The 25,734-nt window shown below is 41.5% G+C and overlaps 1 protein-coding gene across 1 annotated transcript in view; it reads left to right on the forward strand.

The window, feature by feature from the left end:
* Positions 1-16,472: 16,472 nt before the first annotated feature.
* Positions 16,473-25,734, forward strand: part of LOC110522241 (gap junction epsilon-1 protein) — a 44,674-nt gene continuing 35,412 nt past the window's right edge. The window contains exon 1 of the mRNA XM_036975806.1: positions 16,473-16,652. The gene's annotated coding sequence lies outside the window, so the exon portion shown is untranslated. The remainder of the gene's footprint in view (positions 16,653-25,734) is intronic.

Raw genomic sequence — 25,734 nt, forward strand, 5'->3', positions numbered from 1 at the left:
CCTATTTGGTAAAATACCAAAATCATATTATGGCAAGAACAGCTCAAATAAGCAAAGAGAAATGACAGCATCATTACTTGAAGACATGCAGGTCAGTCAATACGGAACACTTCAAAAACATTGAAGGTTTCTTCAAGTGCAGTTACAAAAACCATCAAGCGCTATGATGAAACTGGCTCTCTCAGGACCTCCACAGGAAGGAAGACCCAGAGTTACCTGTCCCACAGAGGAAAAGTTCATTAGAGTTAACTGCACCTCAGATTGCAGCCTAAATAAATGCTTCACAGAGTTCAAGTAATAGACACATCTCGACATCAACTGTTCAGAGGAGACTGTGTGGATTAGTCCTTTTTTTGGGCCTAAAATGACATACCCAAATCTAACTTCCTGAAGCTCAGGACCTGAAGCAAGGATATGCATATTCTTGTTACCATTTGAAAAGTAAACACTTTAAAGTTTGTGGAAATGTGAAATTAATGTAGGCGAGTATAACACATTAGATTTGGTAAAAGATAATACAAACAAAAAAACATGCGTTTTCTTTTTTTCATCATATTTGAAATGATGGAGAAAGGCTATTCTTTGAGATAGGAGTCTAGGTGGAATTTGGATTTTAGCCACCAGATGTGTGTGCAAAGTTTCAGACTTATTCAGTGAAGAATTACATTACGGCACAGTATTTTGGGTCAAGTCTGCCAGGAGTTTGCCCAAATGTGCCGAATAGTAGTCAATTGATACATTTTCAAGTACATAACTATAGAGAACATACACAAATGTTTACACAGTTTACACACTCCCAGGAATGTCATCCATGATGGACCATTAGCTCATATACTAACTTTCACACATCTAGATGGCCTGGTGGGGTTGGTGTGGAGCCAGAGTCAGCCGTTCCTACATTTGAACATAAAAATAGATTTTATCAAAGAAAATGATTCTACATTTTATCTCTGGGACCCTCAGGATGACAAATCAGAGCAAGATTACTGAATGTAAGAACATTCTTTACCTTTAGAGGTGAATGTATCAAACCAGTTTCCTTGACAACATTTTTGTTGTTGTTGTGCACTCTCCTCAAACAATAGCATGGTATTTTTTCACTGTAATAGCTACTGTAAATTGGACACTGCAGTTAGATTAACAAGAATGTAGGCTTTCTGCCCATATAAGACATGTCTATGTTCCAGAAAGTTGGCTGTTGTATACAACGTCATTCAAGTCACATTGGCGCACGTTAGCAACAACCGTCCTGGTTTAGGGACACCCATCCCGTAGAGGTAACACTTTTTTGGTTACTACATGATTCCATTTGTGTTATTTCATAGTGTTGATGTCTTCACTATTATTCTACAATGTAGAAAATAGTAAAAATAAAGAAAAACCCTGGAATGAGTAGGTGTGTCCAAACTTTTGACTGGTACTGTATATTTTTACATTTAGCTCGACATGGAATTCTTGTTCATTCCTTTTTAATCAACAAAAATGAAAGTAGTTTTTACTAGTTATAATTTTTTCAGGACATCACATGACCATATAATGTTCCCTAATAGACATCAAACATTTATAACATTATACTGCAAACAAAAGGGGACCTGTCCTATTACGATATAGTTTTTTTGTTAGTTTATTTGCATTGTTTGTAACTTATTTTTTAAACTTATTATCTACACAATGTTGCCACGAAAGTAACTTCTGGATATAAGGACTGCGATTTCTAACCACAGACTGGCAGAAATATTTTTTTATTTTAACAAGTCTGACGAGGCCGATGCAAACGATATTCAGCTTTCTCAGAAACAGGCCCAGATCCCCATGATTTCCGTGAAGAGGAGACAGAGAAAAATGGGTCGGAGGGCAGGCTGCCTTCTGAGAATTCGTAGGTGATCGAATAAACCCCCACTTCCTTCCATTCTGCTAGCAAACGTGCAATCTTTGGACAATAAAATTGATTAAACTTACCAACGGGACATCCAAAACTGTAATATCTTATGCTTCATGGAGACGTGGCTGAACGACGACACTATCAACTGGTTGGTTATACACTGCACCGGCAGAATAGAACAGTGGCGTCTGTTAAGACAAGGGGTGGCGGACTATGTATTTTTGTAAATAACAGCTTGTGCACAATATCTAAGGATGTCTCGAGCCGTTGCTCGCCTGAGGTAGAGTATCTCATGATAAACTGTAGACCACACTATCTACCTAGACAGTTTTCAACTGTATTTTTCGTAGCTGTTTATATACCACAACCGTCAAAGGCTGGCACTAAGACAGCATTGAATGAGCTGTATTCTGCCATAAGCAAACAAGAAAACGCTCACCTAGTACCCGGAGACTTTAATGCAGGGAAACTTAAATCCGTTTTACCACATTTCTATCAGCATGTTAAATGTGCAACCAGTGGGAAAAAACTCTGGACCACCTTTACTCCACATACAGAGACACATACAAAGCTCTCTCGCCCTTAATTTTGCAAATCTGACCATAATTCTATCCTCCTGATTCCTGCTTACAAGCAAAAATTCATGCAGGAAGCACCAGTGACTAGGTCAATAAAAAAGTGGTCAGATGAAGCAGATGCTAAGCTACAGGACTGTTTTGCTAGCACAGACTGGAATATGTTCTGAGATTCCTCCGATGGCATTGAGGAGTACACCACATTAGTCATTGGCTTCATCAATAAGTGCATTGATGACGTAGTCCTCACATACATACACCAACCAGAAGCCATGGATTACAGGCAACATCCGCACTGAGCTAAAGGCTAGAGCTGCCTTTTTCAAGGAGCGGGACTCTAACCCGGAAGCTTATAATAAATCCCACTAAGCCCTCCGACGAACTATCAAACAGGCAAAGTGTCAATACAGGACTAAGATCGAATCGTACTAAACCGGCTCTGACGCTCATCGGATATGGCAGGGCTTGCAAACCACTAGAGACTACAAAGGGAAGCAGAGCCGAGAGCTGCCCAGTGACACGAGCCTACCAGACGAGCTAAACTACTTCTATGCTCTCGTTGAGGCAAAAAACACTGAAACATGCATGAGAGCACCAGCTGTTCTGGAAGACTGTGTTATCACACTCTCCGCAGTCGATGTGAATAAGACCTTTAAACAGGTCAACATTCACAAGGCCACAGGGCCAGACGGATTACCAGGATGTGTACTACGAGCATGCGCTGACCAACTGGCAAGTTCACTGACATTTTCAACTTCTCCCTATCCGAGTCTGTAATACCAACATGTTTTAAGCAGACCACCATAGTGGCTGTGCACAAGAACACTAAGGTAATCTGCCTCAATGACTACCGACTCGTAGCACTCACGTCTGTAGCCATGAAGTGCTTCGAAAGGCTGGTCATGGCTCACATCAACACTATTCACCGTTATCCCAGAAACACTAGACACACTACAATTTGCATACCGCCCCAACAGATCCACAGATGATACAATCTCTATTGCACTCCACAGTGCCCTTTCCCACCTGGACAAAAGGAACACCTATGTGAGAATGCTATTCATTGACTACAGCTCAGCGTTCAACACCATAGTGCCCTCAAAGCTCATCAATAAGCTAAGGACCCTGGGACTAAACACCTCCCTCTGCAACTGGATCCTGGACGTCCTGACGGGCCTCCCCCAAGTGGTAAGGGTAGGTAACAACACATTCACAATGCTGATCTACAACACAGGGGCCCCTCAGGTGTGGGTGCTCAGTCCCCTCCTGTACTCCCTGTTCCGTCATGACTGTACGGCCAGGCACGACTTCAACACCATCATTAAGTTTGCCGATGACACAACACTGATCACCGACAACGATGAGACAGCCTATAGGGAGGAGGTCAGAGACCTGGCCATGTGGTGCCAGGACAACAACCTCTCCCTCAATGTGATCAAGACAAAGGAGATGATTGTGGACTACAGGAAAAAGAGGACTGGGCACGCCCCCATTCTCATCGACAGGGCTGCAGTGGAGCAGGTTGAGAGCTTCAAGTTCCTTGGTGTCCACATCGCCAACAAACTAACATGGTCCAAGCACACCAAGACAGTCGTGAAGAGGGCACGAAAACACCTATTGCCCCTCAGGAGACTGAAAAAATTTGGCATGGGTCCTAAGATCCTACAGCTGCACCATCGAGAGCCTCCTGAATGGTTGCATCACTGCCTGGTATGGCAATTCTTTGGCCTCCGACCGCAAGGCATTACAGAGGGTGATACGAACAGCCCATTACATCACTGGGGCCAAGCTTCCTGCCATCCAGGACCTCTATACCAGTCATTGTCAGAGGAAGGCCCACAAAAGTGTCAGACTCTAGCCACCTTAGTTATAGACTGTTCTCTCTGCTACCGCACGGCAAGAGGTACCGGAGCACCAAGTCTAGGTCCAAGAGGCTTCTAAACAGCTTCTACCCTCAAGCTATAAGACTCCTGAACACCTAATCAAATGGCTACTTTTTGTATTTCCCCCCTCTTTTATACCACTGCTACTCTCTGTTGTTATCATCTATGCATAGTCACTTTAATAACTCGACCCACATGTACATATTACCTCAACTAACCGGTGCCCCTGCACATTGACCCTATACCGGTACCCCCCTGTATATAGTCTCAGTATTGTTATTTTACTGCTGTTCTTTAATGACTTGTTACTTTTATTTCTTATTCTTATCCATATTTTTTTAAACTGCATTGTTGGTTAGGGGCTCGTAAGTAAGCATTTCACTGTTAAATTGTAAGGTCTACACTTGTTGTATTCGGCACCACTGACTAATACAATTTGATTTGATTTATGGTCCTGAGGTTAACATCATGTTTTAATGTTCCTAGAACTTTCTCTGAACGTCAGTGGGATAACGTCTCGCCGAAATCCTTAAAGGGACCTACTTGGAACATCGCCTAATGTCCTTAGACGTCCCATTTTTGCTGGGATGTCTAAACATTGACAGACCAGATCAGATCTTGACAATTACCCAAATGTGGAGCCATCAGGAACCAAAATCAATAGCCATCAATCAATTCCATTACCTTTGCCATTCAAAATGCGGTGGACTCCAATTAAGGACTCCCAGCCTTTCCTTCCATTGCTAATCAATAAACGTTAACAAAGAAAGGGGCCTGTTTTCTCACTGAGCTGAGGCTTTCTGGTTAAACGAGATAGCCACACACGGTACACATGTCTCTCAAGGCAGTGGACACTGCATGCAGCGCTTCCTTTCAGTAAAGAAGAATCACAAAGATGGATAAAATCTCAGAATTATTCTATTTCAAATCATTGAAATGGAAATTTGACCAATACAATAACAGCTATGATGGCCTTATAAGCCACTGCTTCAACATTCTCTTTTATACTAATTAAGCAACAGGAAATTATTACAGACAGTTTATGGATAAACTACCCGCTATCCCATTCAATGCCCCTTTGGATGTAGCAAAGCCATACAGTGTACACAGAGGCTATACTATAACGATATTATGGGTCTGTGATGCGGGGGATTAGGCATGTGTCACATTTTTGTATTGTAATGGAACTTAAATCAGAATACATAGGAGCACCAACCAATATGAACTCCAACATCCCCCTGCCTCTCAATGACGTCCCCAACTCCCCGTCTTGGTCATGGAATGTTTATAGCCTTTATTACGATGCCAGCATAATCTCCTGATGTGATACGGTTAAATAGGTAAGCAAATACAGCGCACACCTCGCTGCAGGGGCATCAGTCCCAATGCGACGCCCCTGACTGGGACACAAGGTTCTGTGATTAGTTACGCTTCTGAATGGAAGATGAAGAAAGTCACAGTGAGTCATGACTTTGTGAGCTGTAGACCCTGAATGGCGCATTTAATCGTTGTGGTTACTGCTCAAACCTAATATGAAAATGGTGTCTGTGCACTTGCAAATGCGCTGTCTGAGATTGTTATCACAAATCTAAGGAAAATTACACCTCTAAAGGATGCAGAATGTCATGGGAACCCCTTTCTAGTGTACTTTTTGAATGACTTTAAACTGCGATTCAAATGATCTAGCAGGCTATCATAACATAGTGTGTTAATGAGGCGCTAGTGGAATGAAGAGTGATTGAGTGAGTAATCAAACTCAAAAAGTGGTGTGGTTTTCCCAGGGCAATGGACAGAGGAATTATTTTGAAGTCAAAGATCACAGTGGTCTGGAACCGGGAGCTGAAAAGTTGAAAGATAAAGCCTCACTCCATTTGGAGTCTGACATAATGTAGACTCTGGAGGCATCCCTCCCCAAGTGCCAGTGAACAAAGAGAAGGGCTTACTCTTGATAAGAGGATTGCCAGGGTCTGGTGCACACAGCAGGTTGTGTCACCCAGACAGGGATCAATACACAGGCTTGAAAACAAGTTCGCAAGCCTTTAAATCCTGGACCACAAACCTCTAGTCGCCACAGACCTCACATCACACATGCCCTATATTGTGGCCTGTTATGCCAAATACTGTCCGCTTGCCCAATAGTGTCCCCCTCTCGATTAGCTCTTATCGTCTGTTGCTATTTAAATGGTACAATGAGCTAATGCGTATAATTTTTGAGAACTTTACAGCCAAATGGACATTCTTTCATCCCAGCTAGCTAGATAAACAAACCTGCGCTCGCAACAATTTAATTGAATTTATCCCATTTTCCTCTGTCTGTTGACGGCACGCGCCTCTCTCAATCATAGCAATCAGGACATAGCAACCAGCATAGCAATGAACACTATCAATTTTGTTACTATCAAAGGCCCTAGCAACGGATGCTAATCCAATCCCGTTGTGATGCAGAGGTGGACACCATTTGAGTTACAGTACTCGGATAGGGACTGTTCTGAGCACTTATGACTTCGGCTTGATTCAGGTGTGAGGAGATGAGCCGGGGCCATCTTCCATAACCAAGGCACCTCAGTCTGTTACTATACACTCTGATGCATAACAATGAGTCACTTATTTCCCACAGCTGTCTTGACTGAAGGAGCTGCTGATATCTTTAGCTATACCACTGAAGTATAAGAGAACATGATGTGCACTCGTCTCTTTTGTTGGACAAAGTGTAGGACGTTCATCCAAACCCATACAGTAACAGTGTAATGCAATTAAAAAAAAACATTTTTATTCAAATTAACCCTCCCTCCCTCAATGACGGCCTACACCGGAAAAAACATGGATGATGCTGGGCCAATTGTGCTCCCCAATCACAGCCGGTTGTGATACAGATGGGATTCGAACCAGGGTGTCTGTAGTGACGCCTCAAGCACTGAGACGCAGCACTCTTAGAAAAAAAGGTGCTTTTAGAACCGAAAATGGTTATTTGGCTGTCCCCATAGGAGAACCCTTTGAAAAAAACATTTTGGTTCCAAATAGAACCCTTTTGGGTTCCATGTAATACCCTTTCCACAGAGGGTTCTACATGGAACCTTAAAGAGTTCTAACCGGAACCGAAAAGGGTTCTCCTATGGGGACATCCCCAGAACCCATTTGGAATCCTTTCCTAAGAGTGTAGAATTGATATTTTACTAGCTATCAACTAACATATTCCTTTTAAATAATTCTTCCAGCATTGATTTTGTTACTTACAATCTGACTAAACTGCCTAGCATCTCCCTAACTCTCTTCACCCTAGCTTCCGTCTCTGCCCTATCTCTCTCGACTCTCTTTTGCTCTCTCCCTCCTTCTCTGTGACCAGGCATCACAGTGTACCGGTAGTGAATCAGAATGGATTAAAACATTTTTTTTGCCTTTGTCACTTTAAATATGTCTTAACAGAAGGGCACTTGTTGAGATAAGATAAAGATAGTAAAGTTAGTGAGGATGTGAAAAGATGGCACTCAAAGTGGTAAAGCTTCGTTAGAGTGTTGGGTCTTTCCTCGTTAAATCCCTGCAGGGACATGGAAGTGATGTCGTAATGTCTCAGATTTCTCTAAGTGACATTTTGAGAGTGGTTAGCCACAGGCTAATGCTATCAACAACAATCAGTTCACAGTCTGATACCTAGCCGGACCAAAGCATAGCACTTATTGGATCACAAAGTAACAGGAGTGACATTAAAAAACACTACACTACACTGTCAAGATAACACGTTTTCCCCAATAATGTTGATGCTGACTTCATATATCCAGTGTGTGTGTGTGTGTGTGTGTGTGTGGGCAGGCACTCGTTGACATGTGCTGTGTGTGTCTCCATGCTCACACACATATACAGACACACTATTTTCTTCTTTAACCAATTCTCTGCCTCAGGGTAGGTGGATTTACTAAACCATAAATAATTGTAGGCGCCTCAGCTCGGTACTTTCACAAGTAATGTCTCTGCTGGGTAAATACATTCACTGTGACAACTTTGACATCAACTTGGCACTTCATGTTTTGTCTATATTTTCTTATTCTGATGAGATGAGCTCATACTGAGAGTTACACAATAAGGTTCATTGTCCCCTTTTTCTGATTCTATGCTCTGTTCAATTCAGCCCTTCATCAGCCATGCTTTTTTTATGCTGGTGTCCTACAAAAGAAAAATGATAATTGAATCAAATTAATATCAAATGAAGAGATGAATGTTTTCAACTACAGTTACCATTGCCAGAGGATATTAGATGTAATAGACAACAGTGTCACCCTTCAGCATTCTTTTCCATTCAATAATATTGCGTTTGAAAATATCTGCCATTGAAAATAAAATTCACAAATAATGGATTTCATTCATAAATTGAGAAAAATTCAGCAGAATTAACTTTAAAGTTTAAATCAGGTTACGATTATTCTCTGTCTCTTTGAAGCATTGGAATACTGTTCTCTGCAATGTTAATAGGGCAACGGTAGTGGCCATTGTGTTCCACTGGGGCCGCTAATATTGAACTTTTGTTCACCATCCCTTCAGTTATTTTATATTAATTGAATATGACTTGAATAAACATGACTTGAATAATAAGTACTGCCATGTCACAGGTTACTTATGTTCTGTATAGGTAAAGAAGGAGGAAAGACAAGTGAAATCTCATACACCAAAAACTGTTTCTCTGGACAAAATAGAATAGACATGGTTATGCAATGTAATACATAGTAAGGACTTTATAACAATGAGCTACTCAATCTTTGCTTTGAATTATAAAGCTTTTTATGTAAGTGTGACTGACTCTGACGTCTCCCCTACTTATCCACTAAGAATTATTTCTAGCAATAATAGCGGAACTGTCACAAGTCTGTAATCTCTATTCAGTGATGATAATGGCTGTCTTCTCTATCCATAATAATTAAGTTCACACAACATGTAATTTAGGTGTTGTTGAATACAACGGCAATCACTGTACACAGCTGGAAATACATTCCCTATAGGCACTGCCCCTGCAAACAATAATGAGTCGTGGGACGTCCCTGAAATGTTATGAAAATGGTTGCCTTAAGCCATCAGAACGTTGTCACGGTCCCTGGAGGTTTTGTCTAGTTCCTGGATGGTCCTGGGGACGTCCCCAATGTCATTTTTAGGGCGTTCTTGGGACGTTGTGTCATGGTCCCCTGGAGGTTTTGTCTAGTTCCCAGTTGGTCCTGGGGATGTCACCTGATGATCGAAAATAAATGATTTCCCCTCCAAAAATGTTTTACCCAGGGCAATGGCACCCTAGTTATATTACACATCACCCCTTCTTACTGTTGCCAATCCCATCAAGGTCCTGATTGGCAATCATCATAGACCAACCCTGATGGATGGATGTCCTCTCTATCAGGTCACCAAGGAGAACAGATGTGTTATATCAGCTGATCCAGTTGTTTGTCTTTTGGCAATGCTAGGAACACCCCCACACAGTGATTTTTACATACAGTGTTTTCAAATTACATATTTGAGACACTTTGACATACATGATTGCATTGTGTATGTTTATTCATACAGTAATTATTATTTAACATGTCCTCACCTGGGATTTGAACTCACAACATCTGGTTCACAGCATTCCAATATTCCTGCTAATCCATCTGTCTGTATCAACGAATGATTTGCCTTGAAGGTCTGTTCCTACACTTTGCACTTCAAAGTACAGCCCCCAATATAGTATGGCATTGGTTGAAGCTCAATGTTAAATTCACTGTTCAATTCAAATCTCCCTACCATCATGTCCAAGCCAATATGACACCAATGTGTTTTATTTTTTACAACTGTACAGCTGGCAACCGAAGTCTGCCACGTTCGTTTTGTTATTTTGTTTGTTTGTTTAGAGTACTTTGTGTTTTTTTGTCATTTATTAAAAGTATGTATTCACACCACACTGCGCTTTGGTCTCCTCTTTACGACGATCGTGACAGAATAACCCACCAACAATGGACCAAGCAGCGTGGTAACGGCCAGCAGCAACAGCGGCAAAGAACGCAGGACTCATGGACTTGGGAGGAGATTCTGGACGGCGAAGGACCCTGGGCACAGCCAGGGGAATATCGCCCCCCCAAAGCAGAGCTGGAGGCAGCGAAAGCAGAGAGGTGCCGGTATGAGAAGGCAGAACGGCAGCATGGCTGGAAACCCGAGAGGCAGCCCCAAAAATGTATTGGGGGGAGGGCACACTGGGAGTGTGGTGAAGCCAGGTAGGAGACCTGCGCCAACTTCCCGTGCTTACTGGAGAGAGAGAGGGACCGGGCAGGCACCGTGTTATGCGGTGGAGCGCACAGTCTCCCCAGTGTGTGTGTATAGCCCGGTGCGGGAACATTCCAGCTCCTCGTATCGGCCAGGCTAGAGTGGGCATCGAGCCAGGTGCCATGAAGCCGGCTTTACGCATCTGGTCTCCAGTGCGTCTCCTCGGGCCGGCGTACATGGCACCAGCTTTACACATGGTGTCCCTGGTTCGCCAGCACAGCCCAGTCCGGGCTATTCCACCTCGCCGCACTGGCCTGGCTACCGGGAGCATTCAACCAGGTAAGGTAGGGCAGGCTCGGTGCTCAAGAGCTCCAGTGCGCCTGCACGGTCCGGTCTATCCAGTGCCACCTCCACGCACCAGCACGGTGGCAGCCCCCCTCACCAGGCTGTCTCTCCGTCTCATCCCTACAGGTGCTCCCGCCTGTCCAGCGCTGTCAGAGCCTTCCTCCTTCCCAGCACTGCTAGAGTCTCCCGTCTATCCTGAGCCGCCAGAGTCTCCCGTCTGTCCTGAGCCGCCAGAGTCTCCCGTCTGTCCTGAGCCGCCAGAGTCTCCCATCAGTCAGCCAGGAGCCGCCAGAGCCGTCAGTCAGCCAGGAGCCGCCAGAGCCGTCAGTCAGCCAGGAGCCGCCAGAGCCGTCAGCCAGCTAGGAGCCGCCAGAGCCGTCAGCAAGCCAGGAGCCGCCAGAGCCGTCAGCCAGCCAGGAGCCACCAGAGCCGTCAGCCAGCCAGGAGCTGCCAGTGCCGTCAGCCAGCCAGGAGCCGCCAGAGCCGTCAGCCAGTCCAGAGCTGCCCCTCAGTCCGGAGCTGCCCCTCTGTTCGGAGCTACCCCTGTGTTCGGAGCTGCCCCTCAGTCCGGAGCACCCCTCTGTTCGGAGCTGCCCCTCAGTCCGGAGCTGCCCCTCTGTTCGGAGCTGCCCCTCAGTCCAGTGGGGCCTTCAATTAGGGTCTTAGACCCTAGTTAGGAGGCGAGGGTCGTCCCTCTGAAGAGGCCCTTGAAGAGGGCAATGACTATGGTAGAGTGGGGTCTACGTCCTGCATTCGAGCCGCCGCCGTGAAAGAGGCCCACCCGGACCCTCCCCTTTAGATTAGGTTTTTGCGGCCAGAGTCCTCACCTTTGTGGGGGGGTACTGTCACGCCCTGACCTGAGTATTCTTTGTTTTCTTTATATATTTTGGTTAGGTCAGGGTGCGACGAGGGTGGTATGTGTGTTTTGTCTCATCTAGGGTTTTTGTACTGTCTAGGGTTTTTGTAGGTTTATGGGGTTGTTTACCATCTAGGTGTTTATGTAGGTCTATGGTTGCCTAGATTGGTTCTCAATTAGAGGCAGGTGTTTATCGGTGTATGTGATTGGGAACCATATTTAGGCACCCATCTTCTTTGGGTATTTTGTGGGTTATTGTCTAAGTGATGTTGCATATTTTCACTCAGTGTTGATAGCGGTCACATTCGCTTTGTTATTTTGTTTAGTGTACTTCGTGTTTTTTCGTCAGTTATTAAAAGTATGTATTCACACCACGCTGCGCTTTGGTCTCCTCTTTACGACGATCGTGAAACCAATTTGATACAGCTACGACTTTTTTGTAGCAGGTTAGGAGAACTTATGTAACAGGTTAAGAGAATTAACATAGCAGGTTAGGAAAATTAGGTTAAGATTAGGAAAAGGGTTAGTGTTAGAAAAAATGCTCTCCTAACTTGCTCAGAAAAATAGCTTGTATCGAAGTGGCGTGGTTTTAGGGAGTCCCGTCCGTGATCGTTGAAATCACGGCCAGTCCAGACCAAACCAAAAAATGACTGCCGATCCGTAGGTCCCCTTAGTGGGAAGTCGCCATCAACAAGACTCCCCCAGATTTTTGTTTGGATTTCTTTCCAAATGCAGCCCACTTATTCAGTACTTGATAACTTTCAATAAGTGCATTATTATAGTTCGTGTCGATACTGATCGGATCGAAAGAAAGGCAGGACTTCTCTTGGATCAGTGTTCTCCACTCAAATCTTACCTTAACATCAGATACTGGTGACGGATCAGCTCTTACAGAGAAATTATAACCTATTTCTGCAAATATTGAGGCTTGTTCTAATGCTTAAAATATTTCACACATCATTGCACACATGTTGTTACGCCTACATGTCATGAAATTGAGGGAAAAATTACAGACAGTAGCCAACAATTAGCCAAATAGAACTCAATTGATTGAACATCAAATTAATTTCAGTATGAATGAAATATATGGGCCTATGTAGCCTACTGTATTTATCATTTAATGCAGTCATCTCGGTTTTCATTTGAAGCCTCTTTTAAACCTTCGCTTGTTTGTAACAGTTGCAAAGACTTCATTCTGAAGTTATCAGAGGTCACAGAGAGACAGATAACCATCTTGATTCTATGTTTAGCATGACGTTTAGCATGACGAAAAACAAAAATGCATCTAACGACCCAGTTAGCTGTTCTACGAGTGGTCTGAGGCAGTCTGTAAATAACAACTGTTTTCAAGTGCAACTTTAGTAACAATGGTTTTGGGAAACAGCTCTGAGATTTAACAATACGCCTATGAAGGTTCTAACGATGAACTTAGCCTTAAATATGGGTGCAAGACAAAACACATCCATTTTTTTATCCTTTGATGCTCAAATTACAGTTTCGAAATACACCTTTTGCATGTGGAAATGTTGTAAAATGTTGTACAATCAACTTCAGGTGTAAAAACCAAGGAAATTATAAAACAAGAGTTTTAAGTGAAAAGTAGGAATTGGTCTGAAGCTAAAAAATAAAATAAATTGACATGAGTAACGCATTTCCTACTCCACAATGCTCTACCAAAGTTTTCCAGTACACAGTTTTGACCTACTACTGTAGCTAAGTTGGTATATTGTACTTCAAACCATGTGTATGCAGGTCACTTAGAATTCAAACCTTCTCAAACAGCCTCGTCTGAGGAACAATGGACTTTACAGTGTCCTGCTATTAAAATAATATACATTACCACTCTGGACACACATACTCATTCAAGGGTTTTTGATTATTTTTACTATTTTCTACATTGTAGAATAATAGTGAATACTGTCCCTGACCGTAGAGAGCTTTTTATGTCTCTATTTTTGGTTTGGTCAGGGTGTGATTTAGGTGGGAATTCTATGTTCATGTTTCTATGTTTTCTATTTCTTTGTGTTTGGCCAGGTATGGTTCTCAATCAGGGACAGCTGTCTATCGTTGTCTCTGATTGGGAATCATACTTAGGTAGCTTTTTTTTCCTCCCCTCCTTCTGTGTGGAATCTTGTTCTTTGTTTGTGTGCAGTTAGTTTGCACAAGGAAGCTGTTCGGTCGTTGAGTTCGTTATCGTTTTGGCTAAAGTTTCACTTCAGTAATAAATATTATGTGGAACTCAAGGAACGCTGCGCCTTGGTCTCATCCTTCCGATGACACCCGTTACAAATACATCAAAACTATGGAATCATGTAGTAACATAAGTGTTAAATAAATCATATATTTAACATTTGAGATTCTTCAAAATATCCACCCTTTGCCTTGACAGCTTTGCACACTACTGGCATTCTCTCAACCAGCTTCACCTGCAATGCTTTCCCAACAGCCTTGAAGGAGTTCCTACATATTCTGAGCACCTTTTGGCTGCTTTTCCTTCAATCGGAGGTTCAACTCATCCCAAACCATCTCAATTGGGTTGATGTTGGGTGATTGTGGAGGCCAGGTAATCTGATGCAGCACTCCATCACTCTCCTTCTTGGTCAAATAGCCCTTACACAGCCTGGAGGTGTTGGGTCATTGTTGAAAAACAAATGAGCACAAACCAGATGGGATGGTGAATCGTGGTAGCCTGCTGGATAAGTGTACGTTGAATTCTAAATAAATCACAGATAGTGTCACCAGCAAAGCACCATCAAACCACCTCCACCGTGCTTCATAGTGGGAATGACACATGCGGAGATCATCTGTTCACCTACTCTGTGTCTCACAAGACCAAAGGACAGATTTTCACCGGTCTAATGTTCATTGCTCATGTTCCTTGTTCCAAGCAAGTATTTTATTATTATTGGTGTCCTTTAGTAGTGGTTTATTTGCAACAATTCAACCATGAAAGCCTGATTCACAGTTTCCTCTGAAAAGTTGATGTTGAGATGTGTCTGTTACTTGAACTCTGTGAAGCATTTATTTGGGCTGCAATTTATGAGACTGGTAACTCTAAAGATCTTGTCCTCTGGGTCTTCCTTTCCTGTGGCGGTCATCATGAGAGCCAGTTTCAGCATAGCGCTTGATGGTTTTTGTGACTGCACTTGAAGAAACGTTCAAAGTTCTTTAAATGTTCTGTATTGACTGACCTTCATGTCTTCAAGTAATGATGGACTGTCGTTTCTCTTCGCTTATTTGAGCTGTGCTTGCCATAGTATGAATTTGGTATTTTACTAAATAGGGCTATCTTCTGTATACCACCCCTACCTTGTCACAACACAACTGATCGGCTCAAACGCATTAAGAAGGGAAGAAATTCCACAAATTAACTTTTAACAAGGCACACCTGTTAGTTGAAATGCATTCCAGGTGACTACCTCATGAAGCTGGTTGAGAGAATGCCAAGAATGTGCAAAGCTGTCATCAAGAAAAAGGATGGCTACTTTGAAGAATCTTAAATATAACTTTATTTTGATTTGTTTATCAGTTTTTGATTACTACTTGATTCCATATGTGTTATTTCATAGTTTTGATGTCTTCACTATTATTCTACATACAAATAGTAAGAATAAAGAAAAACCCTTGAATGAGTAAGGGTGTCCAAACTTTTGACTGGTACTGTGTGTATATACAGTGGGGCAAAAAAGTATTTAGTCAGCCACCAATTGTGCAAGTTCTCCCACTTAAAAAGATGAGAGGCCTGTAATTTTCATCATAGGTACACTTCAACTATGACAGACAAAATGAGAAAAAAATCCATAAAATCACATTATAGGATTTTTAATGAATTTATTTGCAAATTATGGTGGAAAACATGTATATATATATATACAGTTGAAGTTGGAAGTTTACATACACTTAGGTTGGAGTCATTAAAACTTGTTTTTCAACCACTCCACAAACTATAGTTTTGGCAAATCTACTTTGCGCATGACACAAGTAATTTTTCCAATAATTGTTTGCAGACAGATTATTTAATTTATAATTCAATGTATCACAATTCCAGTGGGACAGACGTTTACATAAGTTGACTGTGCTTTTAATAAACAGCTTGGAAAATTCCAGAGAATTATGTCATGACTTTAGAAGCTTCTGATAGGCTAATTGACATCATTTGATTCAATTGGAGGTGTACCTGTGGATGTATTTCAAGGTCTACCTTCAAACTCACTGCCTCTTTGCTTGACATCATGGGAAAATCAAAAGAAATCAGCCAAGACCTCAGAAAAAAAGTGGTGATCCTAACTGACCTAAGACAGGGAATTTTTACTAGGATTAAATGTCAGGAATTGTGAAAAACTGAGTTTAAATGTATTTGGCTAAGGTGTATGTAAACATCTGACTTCAACTATATATATATATATATATATATATATATATATATATATATATATATATATATATATATATATATTGTAGAGGTTTCAGGGGTTGTGTGGTGGATGAACGATGCCTGCAAGATTTCTGTGTTTTCTGGCTGCCAGGACCACGGACAGCAATGGAAGTATTCCCCAAAGGCAGCACAATGGACAGCTCAGGGTCAAACTTCCAGACTGCAGCAGAACAGCCACACCTGTCTGCAGTTGTAATTAGAGACTAAACGGCAGACAGGTGAAATCAATCAGAGGCCGCTACTTAACCGCGCCCTGGGTTTGCTCACTTTGTCTTTCAATTGACCCCGGCAGATGAATGAGGAGGCTGTGGCTTTTAGATAGACTGAGCATACAGTGGAGAATGAGGTTTACTGGAATAAAGAAACTGAGATTTGAATACGGAGTGAACCCTAAAGACCCAGAGTGGAGGACTTTCCACTGGTGACAACATATTTACTTTGTTAGAAGAAAAAAGGTGCTGAGGTATGTAGTAGTATGTTGTGTAATTTATTTTGAATGAGGAAGTGGCATGAACACAGAGGGTGCATTTGGATTGTTTCTGAGATTTTACTAGCTCAATGGAGTTGAGTATGGGCAGACTACCTCTGACTACATCAACTGTAAATTGAAACTTGTAAAAATGTAAATTCTTCAATCCTTACCGTGCACCTATATTTGTACTGTGTAAAGTTGTTCCTTTGTTAGCTGAAATCCATACACTTATAAGTTTAGTCAAATACAACTGGACTGTTTCCTCGTTGTGCTAAGATGGCAACTCCGCTCTAATTTGCCAATTGAATCACAGATTATATAGGTCTACTGTATGTATCCAACAGTGGAGGCTGGTGGGAGAAGATATAGGAGGACAGGCTCATTAATGGAATACATTTAATGGTAAACATGTTTGACTTCATTCCTTTTATGCCATTCCAGCCATTACAATGAGTCTGTCCTCCTATAGCTCCTCCCACCAGCCTCCAAATACTTATTGTCCAATCAAATCTCACAATCTAAAGATGGTGTCGACCAATCAAAATTGCAGGTGTAAATAACTAAGTACTTGGCACAATATGTTATTGATTTGGCACATTTTCTGCTGAGAGCAATGGTTGTGAAAGAAGTATTTGGAGAAGTCTTTATACAGGACAAACATAAGTAGGTCTATACATAAGGGTTTAAGAATATATTTTTTACAAGTATCAACTGACAGCGACTCGATGTAGTCAGAGGTACAGTGCGCCCACATTTGATGTACAGTATATACCTATCATGTTCAGCTAAGGTGAAATTTAAATATAAAGCATGAATAAAGTCACATCGTAAGTATTTATTGAACAAAAGTCTAAATTTAGTGGCATCTACCAGTCAAAATCTTTCAAGTAACCAAAGGCATTTGAAATTTTTCTTTGCCTCAAATTACTATTAGAATACAGCCATATCCTCGAAAAAAAACAACATTAAACTATACAGATAATGTAAGCCATGTGCTCTACGTGATTATACAACACAAAATACAAGTCTTAATTCGCTTACCTTATATCTTGCCCTCTGATTAGTTCAAATATACTGAACAAAAATGAATAAAAAAAAAACCATGTTTCATGAGTTGAAATAAAAGATCCCAGTAATGTTACATATGCTTAAAGCTAATTTCTCTCAAGTTGTGCACACATTTTCTTGCATCCCTGTGTGAGCCTTTCTCTTCTCTTTTGTCAATATAATCCATCCACCTGACAGGTGTGGCATGTCAAGAAGCTGATTAAGCGGCATGATCATTACACAGGTGCACCTTGTGCTGGGGACAATAAAAGGCCACTCTAAAATGTGCAGTTTTGTCACAACACAATGCCACAGACATCTCAAGTTGAGGGAGCGGGCAATTGGCATGCTGACTGCACAAATTTCCACCAGAGCTGATGTCAGAGAATTGAATGTTAATTTCTCTACCGCCTCCAACGTCATTGTAGAGAATTTGGCAGTATGTCCACCAACCATCCTCACAATCTGAGACCACGTGTAACCATGCCAGCCCAGGACCTCCCCATCTGGCTTCTTCACCTGCGTGATCATCAGAGACTAGCTACCAGGACAGCTGATGATACAGAGAAGTATTTCTGATTGTAATAAAGCCCTTTTGTGGGGAAAAACGAATTCTGCGTGATGAACCCAAGAGAACATTCTCTGTGGAACCGGGGGCCTGGCTCCCAAATGGGTGGGCTATGTCCTCCCAGGCCCATCCATGGCTGCTCCCCTGCCCAGTCATGTAAAATTCATAGATTCTGGCATAATTAATCAATTATTTTGACTATCTCATATGAACTGTAACTCAGCAATTGTTGCGTTTATGTTTAGTGTACAAACCATCCAATTTGTTGGTATCTCATCTATAAATTCCATGTTGGCCTTTCGAGGGACAATTGGACTAAATTCTGAAAGGATGTTTGCAAAAAAAACATGACACCTTTCGGGTTTTCTCAATGACATTCAATTCAGCAAAGAAAAAAGGAACATGGTTTAGGGCTCTATCAAGTCAGTATCGCTAAAATGCACTAAAAAGGTCATTTCCGATTGAGCCAACATACGCAGCATTTACCATGAACGCAGTCTCCCTTAACATGTGAACATTGCCTTTAAATTTCAATCACGCTGTAATGCTTTTAGCCTAGCGTTAAGAGTTTTGGGTCAGTAACTTAAAGGTCACAAGTTTGAATCCCTGAGATGAAAGTAATTGGATTACACTGCCTGCCTATCTATGTGGGATAAGCCCCTTCGGGAGTGGCTCCCAGTCATCTCTAATAAGAGTGCTATTAAGTGTTAACTGACTGACAAGACAGGAACAGGTTGGTTAGAGGCAGATAGAGGGAGTTAGGAAGCACACCGACCTCATCTCCTCACACTACCACCTGTGTTGGACATTCTAGAACAGCACCTCTGGCAAGCCTCTGGGCCTGTGATGACAACCTTACTGAATTTAAAAGTAATCCAAGAAGTAATCTAGTTTTTTGTATCTGTAATATGATTACAATATTTTCCTGGTAACATAACGGATTACAGATAGTTTTTGGAAAATCCTTTATATCCACCAGTGATCCAACCATGGGAGAGCATCAGTGAATGAGGACAGGAGGGGGTCCTCTAAGGATGGCTTCAACAGGCTCTCAGATGGATGGCATGCCGAGTCTCGTCGACCTGTCACCACCCTGCAAACGGGAAGTCCCGAGGACATTCCTATTGGTTCCCTTAAGGGTTTCAGTGCAACATTACCCTACTGACGTTCTGAGAACATCGCATGGACATTCTGTGGGACCTTTGTTTAGTTCCCTGTACAGTCCCAGGATGTCGCTGAGGACATTCTCAGGACTTTTATTTGACTAATCCTTAGGACATTGCGTGATGGACCCAAGGGAACCATATTACAGTTGCCGGTTTGTGTTGGGGATGTTTTTAGAACGTTCTTCATCAATTGCTGTGCTAAACAATGTTCATTACCCGTATCAAATTAATATGTAACTTAAGGGTGTGTATTTGGATTTATTTTTGCAGTAAAGATGGCGAAGTGACAATAATACACATTTACAATAGGCCTATATGTATCTAACAATACTGTGTATTTTTTGGCATAGGCCTATTGTAAATGTGTATTATTGTCACGTCACACACACAGGGTTTCAGCACCATTGATCTTGGTAAGGCAGGGTTTACACATACAAACACACACATCACTAGTTCACGTGAAGGGTTAACACGGTACCGGCAGTGTTCCTGATACACAAAACTCAAAGAATGTATTATCTAGAACTTAACACAGTTCTTCGGCTGTCCCCATAGGATAATTCTTTGAAGAACCCTTATTGGTTCCATGAAGAGCCCTTTCTACAGAGGGTTCTATATGGAACCCAAAAGGGGTCTACCTGAAACCAAAAAGGGTTCTCCTATGAGGACAGCCGAAGAACCATTTTGGAACCCTTTCTTCAAAGAGTGTAGTTAATATATCTAGCTTGAATTGGACCTGTTCTAACTTTCTTAACTATCAGGTTAGTTGGCAAAAAGTATGCTGTTATCATGGTTGCCTGGTTGACTTATTTCTAATGTTTTTCATGTGTCAGGAGTAATTCCAGACCATGTTGTCTGACCATGAAGCTGGTAGCAAAGGTATGCCGCCACAGGTGAACATCAACAAGTCAGACTTTGGTTCTTCCAGAGATGTCAACCCATTTCAGACCCATTTTAGACACATATGCTGAAAGTTATTCTGATCATCATCCAATTACATGTTTACACAAGTGCCCATCTGAAGTTTGAGTGCACATAGATTTGGTGTGAGACATTTGTGCACTACAAGAGGCAATCGAGCAGGTGCACCAATACTTAATTTCTGAATGGACATGAAAATAGAAAGGTAATGAGAGCGACTGTGCTGGTGTCTTAGCATTGGACATAGATAGGCAGTGACATCTCATTAGCTACTTTAAAAGCCATGAAGAGGGGGCCATGAATCAATAAAGGCCGTGTTAACAGTACCACAAGCACAGCTACTCTCCAGCACAGAAAGTTGGTGGCAGCTTAATTGGGGAAAACAGGCTCGTGGAGTAAGTGGAATGGTATCAAACACATGGTTTGCAGGTGTTTGATGCCATTCCATTTGCGATGTTCCGGCAATTATTATGAGCCGTTCTTCCCCCCTCCGCAGTCTCCTGGGCCCTCCAGCTTCTCTCCAGGACAAAGGTATTAGTAGTAACCACTGTTCATCACACAGAGCCAGTCACCTTCCAGGTCATGTTTCAGTGACTGGTGTCACTACTGTCCAATATCGTTGAAAGTGTTTACAGTTGATTAGATTGGATAGAACATATGCAGATACCTTAATGAGGCTGCCATCGAGGAGATGTCTACGTTGCTGCTTGCTGCACGGTTGTCTTTTCTGCTGCCTGTGGCAAAAAATTTACTGTTTTATCAAATGTTGAAAGTAAGAACACTTGAGACAAAATGATGCACATCTTGCGTCAATACATCAATGTGTTACATCAAACACCTAATTGTCGCACAATAATGATTCTACAGTATACTGAATATTGTACATATTTCTCCTGTGAACAATTAAGTCATATCCAGTGTATTTCCAGCAAAGTCATATTTCATGTGATAGAGGCACAATAGTGTGGTGGTTCATAAACCATGTAATAGAGTAAAAGCTAAGGAAAACTGTCAGTTATGTTTCTCACTTTATGCCACAGATGTATACTGTTTAAATATTTGTCAAGTTCGACAACTTGTTGATGGATAAACAATTTACAGCACAATTAACACAATTCATCAGTAAACCTCCTTTATACTATGCGTCCATTTTCATTGAATACCCACCTCCTATGGCCATAAGCCCACCGTGTTTGTGCTGTGAGCCACGCTATTCGGAATTCGATAATCAGGAGGAAATGAAAAGACAAACCACTGAAAAACCAAATTAGGCCTCGAGATAAAGCCAGCTTTTCAACAACAACAAATAATGATTTCTAACAGATACATTATCTCTACTGTGTCAAGTCTGACTGCATGTGCTTTCTGAAATGAATAAAGACAGGTTGCTCACCTTATCATTGGCATGGTCCTGAATAAATAAGACTAATGAATGTTGGAATAAGTTAAGAAGCATGTCAAATATGCATACAGACAAACATCTTGTGAGTAGAATTTATTAATGGGATCACATATGTGCAGTAATGTAATAGCAACACATGCAAAGTAAATACTTATGCATTTTAAATATAAATATTAAGAAAAAAGCATCAGACCTGGGTTTAAATACTATTTGTGGTATTTAATTTATTTTCAAAGACATTTGGAAGTAAATATTTCAATATTTTATTATTTGAAAAGACAAGTAACTGAAAATTGGAATGCATTTGGAAATACACTTGGAAAGTATTTGAAAATACTCAAATACACACCCATGTATTTAACCCAGGCATATGAAAATATTATTTGAAAAAACGTAATAGGTTATTAATAGAAAAAAAAAAAAAATACTTTAAAATACTTCTAATAGAAATAGTTGATTCGGGCCACATTATTTGAAAATACTCCATTACACAGAAAATAAGTATTTAAATAACACAATCACATACACAGAACCCAGGTCTGAAAAGCATACAGTATCATAACATTACAATTATTCACAGAATTTTACCTGGCACAGTCCACATGACATTCTTTTAATATTGTTGTGATTATATTACATGCTGTTGATATTTATCACCCAGACACACAGCAGGAGCCTTGGAGGATCCCATTCCAATTACCCAAGCATAGCAAATCCACGGTAATTAGGAGGTGGGCGTAATATCACATTGCATTGGTGGCAGTGAGGTAGGTCCATTATATGATAAATTTCAAACACAAATGTGTTTTCCATTGTACATACCATGTTTCAAGTCATCACAAAATATGAAAGAAGAGAGAACTCTGGTAGAATAACACAAATCAATTTCCATGATGGTGGAAAATGGACTGACCATAGAAAATAGTTGAAGATTCAGCCATTGAGTTTGCTCAGTGGTTACAGACACCAATCCCTTTTCCAGTGAGGCACCTGTTGACTAACCACTTGAGATCAGTGTATTAGGACATATCACTAATAAACAGACAGATTGATTCAACCATTTTCCTACAGAAATTATGTAAATTATAACTGCTTTCCTGATTGGGAGGATTAAGAGGAAGAGATAGGATTGGTTAATGTGAGTGGGTTTAATCCAATAATCATGATCTCCTGATAACTGTAATTGAAAGACTTTGATTAATCATGTTCAGAAAGCACACTTTCTTAGAACTTATTCATGTACATGTTCAATGAAGCTATGCTGTGCATGGAATTATCAAAGTTTGCAAAAGAAACCACACAATATATACAGTGCCTTCGAAAGTATTCAGACCCCTTGACTTTTCCACATGTTGTTACGTTACAGCCTAATTCTAAAATGTATTAAATAGTTTTCTCCCCTCAATCTACACACACTACCCCAAAACAGGTTTTTAGAAATTGTTGATATATATATATATATATATATACAGTGCCTTGCGAAAGTATTCGGCCCCCTTGAACTTTGCGACCTTTTGCCACATTTCAGGCTTCAAAAATAAAGATATAAAACTGTATTTTTTTTAAGAATCAACAACAAGTGGGACACAATCATGAAGTGGAACGACATTTATTGGATATTTCAAACTTTTTTAACAAATCAAAAACGGAAAAATTGGGCGTGCAAAATTATTCAGCCCCCCTAAGTTAATACTTTGTAGCGCCACCTTTTGCTGCGATTACAGCTGTAAGTCGCTTGGGGTATGTCTCTATCAGTTTTGCACATTGAGAGACTGAATTTTTTTCCCATTCCTCCTTGCAAAACAGCTCGAGCTCAGTGAGGTTGGATGGAGAGCATTTGTGAACAGCAGTTTTCAGTTCTTTCCACAGATTCTCGATTGGATTCAGGTCTGGACTTTGACTTGGCCATTCTAACACCTGGATATGTTTATTTTTGAACCATTCCATTGTAGATTTTGCTTTATGTTTTGGATCATTGTCTTGTTTGAAGACAAATCTCCGTCCCAGTCTCAGGTCTTTTGCAGACTCCATCAGGTTTTCTTCCAGAATGGTCCTGTATTTGGCTCCATCCATCTTCCCATCAATTTTAACCATCTTCCCTGTCCCTGCTGAAGAAAAGCAGGCCCAAACCATGATGCTGCCACCACCATGTTTGACAGTGTGGATGGTGTGTTCAGCTGTGTTGCTTTTACGCCAAAAATAATGTTTTGCATTGTTGCCAAAAAGTTCCATTTTGGTTTCATCTGACCAGAGCACCTTCTTCCACATGTTTGGTGTGTCTCCCAGGTGGCTTGTGGCAAACTTTAAACGACACTTTTTATGGATATCTTTAAGAAATGGCTTTCTTCTTGCCACTCTTCCATAAAGGCCAGATTTGTGCAATATACGACTGATTGTTGTCCTATGGACAGAGTCTCCCACCTCAGCTGTAGATATCTGCAGTTCATCCAGAGTGATCATGGGCCTCTTGGCTGCATCTCTGATCAGTCTTCTCCTTGTATGAGCTGAAAGTTTAGAGGGACGGCCAGGTCTTGGTAGATTTGCAGTGGTCTGATACTCCTTCCATTTCAATATTATCGCTTGCACAGTGCTCCTTGGGATGTTTAAAGCTTGGGAAATCTTTTTGTATCCAAATCCGGCTTTAAACTTCTTCACAACAGTATCTCGGACCTGCCTGGTGTGTTCCTTGTTCTTCATGATGCTCTCTGCGCTTTTGACGGACCTCAGACTATCACAGTACAGGTGCATTTATACGGAGACTTGATTACACACAGGTGGATTGTATTTATCATCATTAGTCATTTAGGTCAACATTGGATCATTCAGAGATCCTCACTGAACTTCTGGAGAGAGTTTGCTGCACTGAAAGTAAAGGGGCTGAATAATTTTGTACGGCCAATTTTTCAGTTTTGATTTGTTAAAAAAGTTTGAAATATCCAATAAATGTCGTTCCACTTCATGATTGTGTCCCACTTGTTGATTCTTCACAAAAAAATACAGTTTTATATCTTTATGTTTGAAGCCTGAAATGTGGCAAAAGGTCGCAAAGTTCAAGGGGGCCGAATACTTTCGCAAGGCACTGTATATATATATATATATTATTTTACGGAAATATCACATTTAGATAACTATTCAGACCGTTTACACCTGTATTTGGGAGTTCCCACATTATTCACTGCAGATCCTCTCAAGCTCTGTCAGGTTGGATGGGAAGCGTCACTGCACGGCTATTTTCAGGTCTCTCCAGAGATGTTTGATTGGGTTCAAGTCCGGGCTCTGGCTGGGCCACTCAAGGACATTCAGAGACTTGTCCTGGAACCACTCCTGCGTTGCCTTGGCTGTGTGCTTAGGGTCGTTGTCCTGTTGGAAGGTGAATGTTTTCATCAAGGATCTCTGTACTTTTCTCTGTTCATCTTTGCCTCGATCCTGACTAGTCTCCCAGTCTCTGCTGCTGGAAAAACATCCCCACAGAATGATGCTGCCACCACCATGCTTCACTTTAGGGATGGTGCCAGGTTTCCTCCAGATGTGACACTTGGCATTCAGGCCAAAGAGTTCAATCTTGGTTTCATCAGACCAGAGAATCTTGTTACTCATGGTCTGAGAGTCTTTAGGTGCCTTTGGCAAACTCCAAGCGGGCTGTCATGTGCCTTTAACTGAGGAGTGGCTTCCGTTTGGCCACTCTACCATAAAGGCCTGATTGGTGGAGTGCTGCGGAGATGGTTGTCTTTCTGGAAGGTTCTCCCATCTCTACAGAGGACCTCTGTCAGAGTGACCATCGGGTTCTTGGTCACCTCCCTGACCAAAGCACTCCCCCGATTGCTCAGTTTGGCCCTACAGCCAGCTCTATGAAAAATCTTGGTGATCTGTGTTGTGACACAATTCTGTCTTGGAGCTCTACGGACAATTCCTTCGACCTCATGGCTTGGTTTTTGCTCTGACATGCATTATCAACTGTGGGACCTAATA

This window comes from Oncorhynchus mykiss, chromosome 4 (assembly GCF_013265735.2).
Source record: "Oncorhynchus mykiss isolate Arlee chromosome 4, USDA_OmykA_1.1, whole genome shotgun sequence".
In the NCBI taxonomy this organism is placed as follows: Eukaryota; Metazoa; Chordata; class Actinopteri; order Salmoniformes; family Salmonidae; genus Oncorhynchus; species Oncorhynchus mykiss.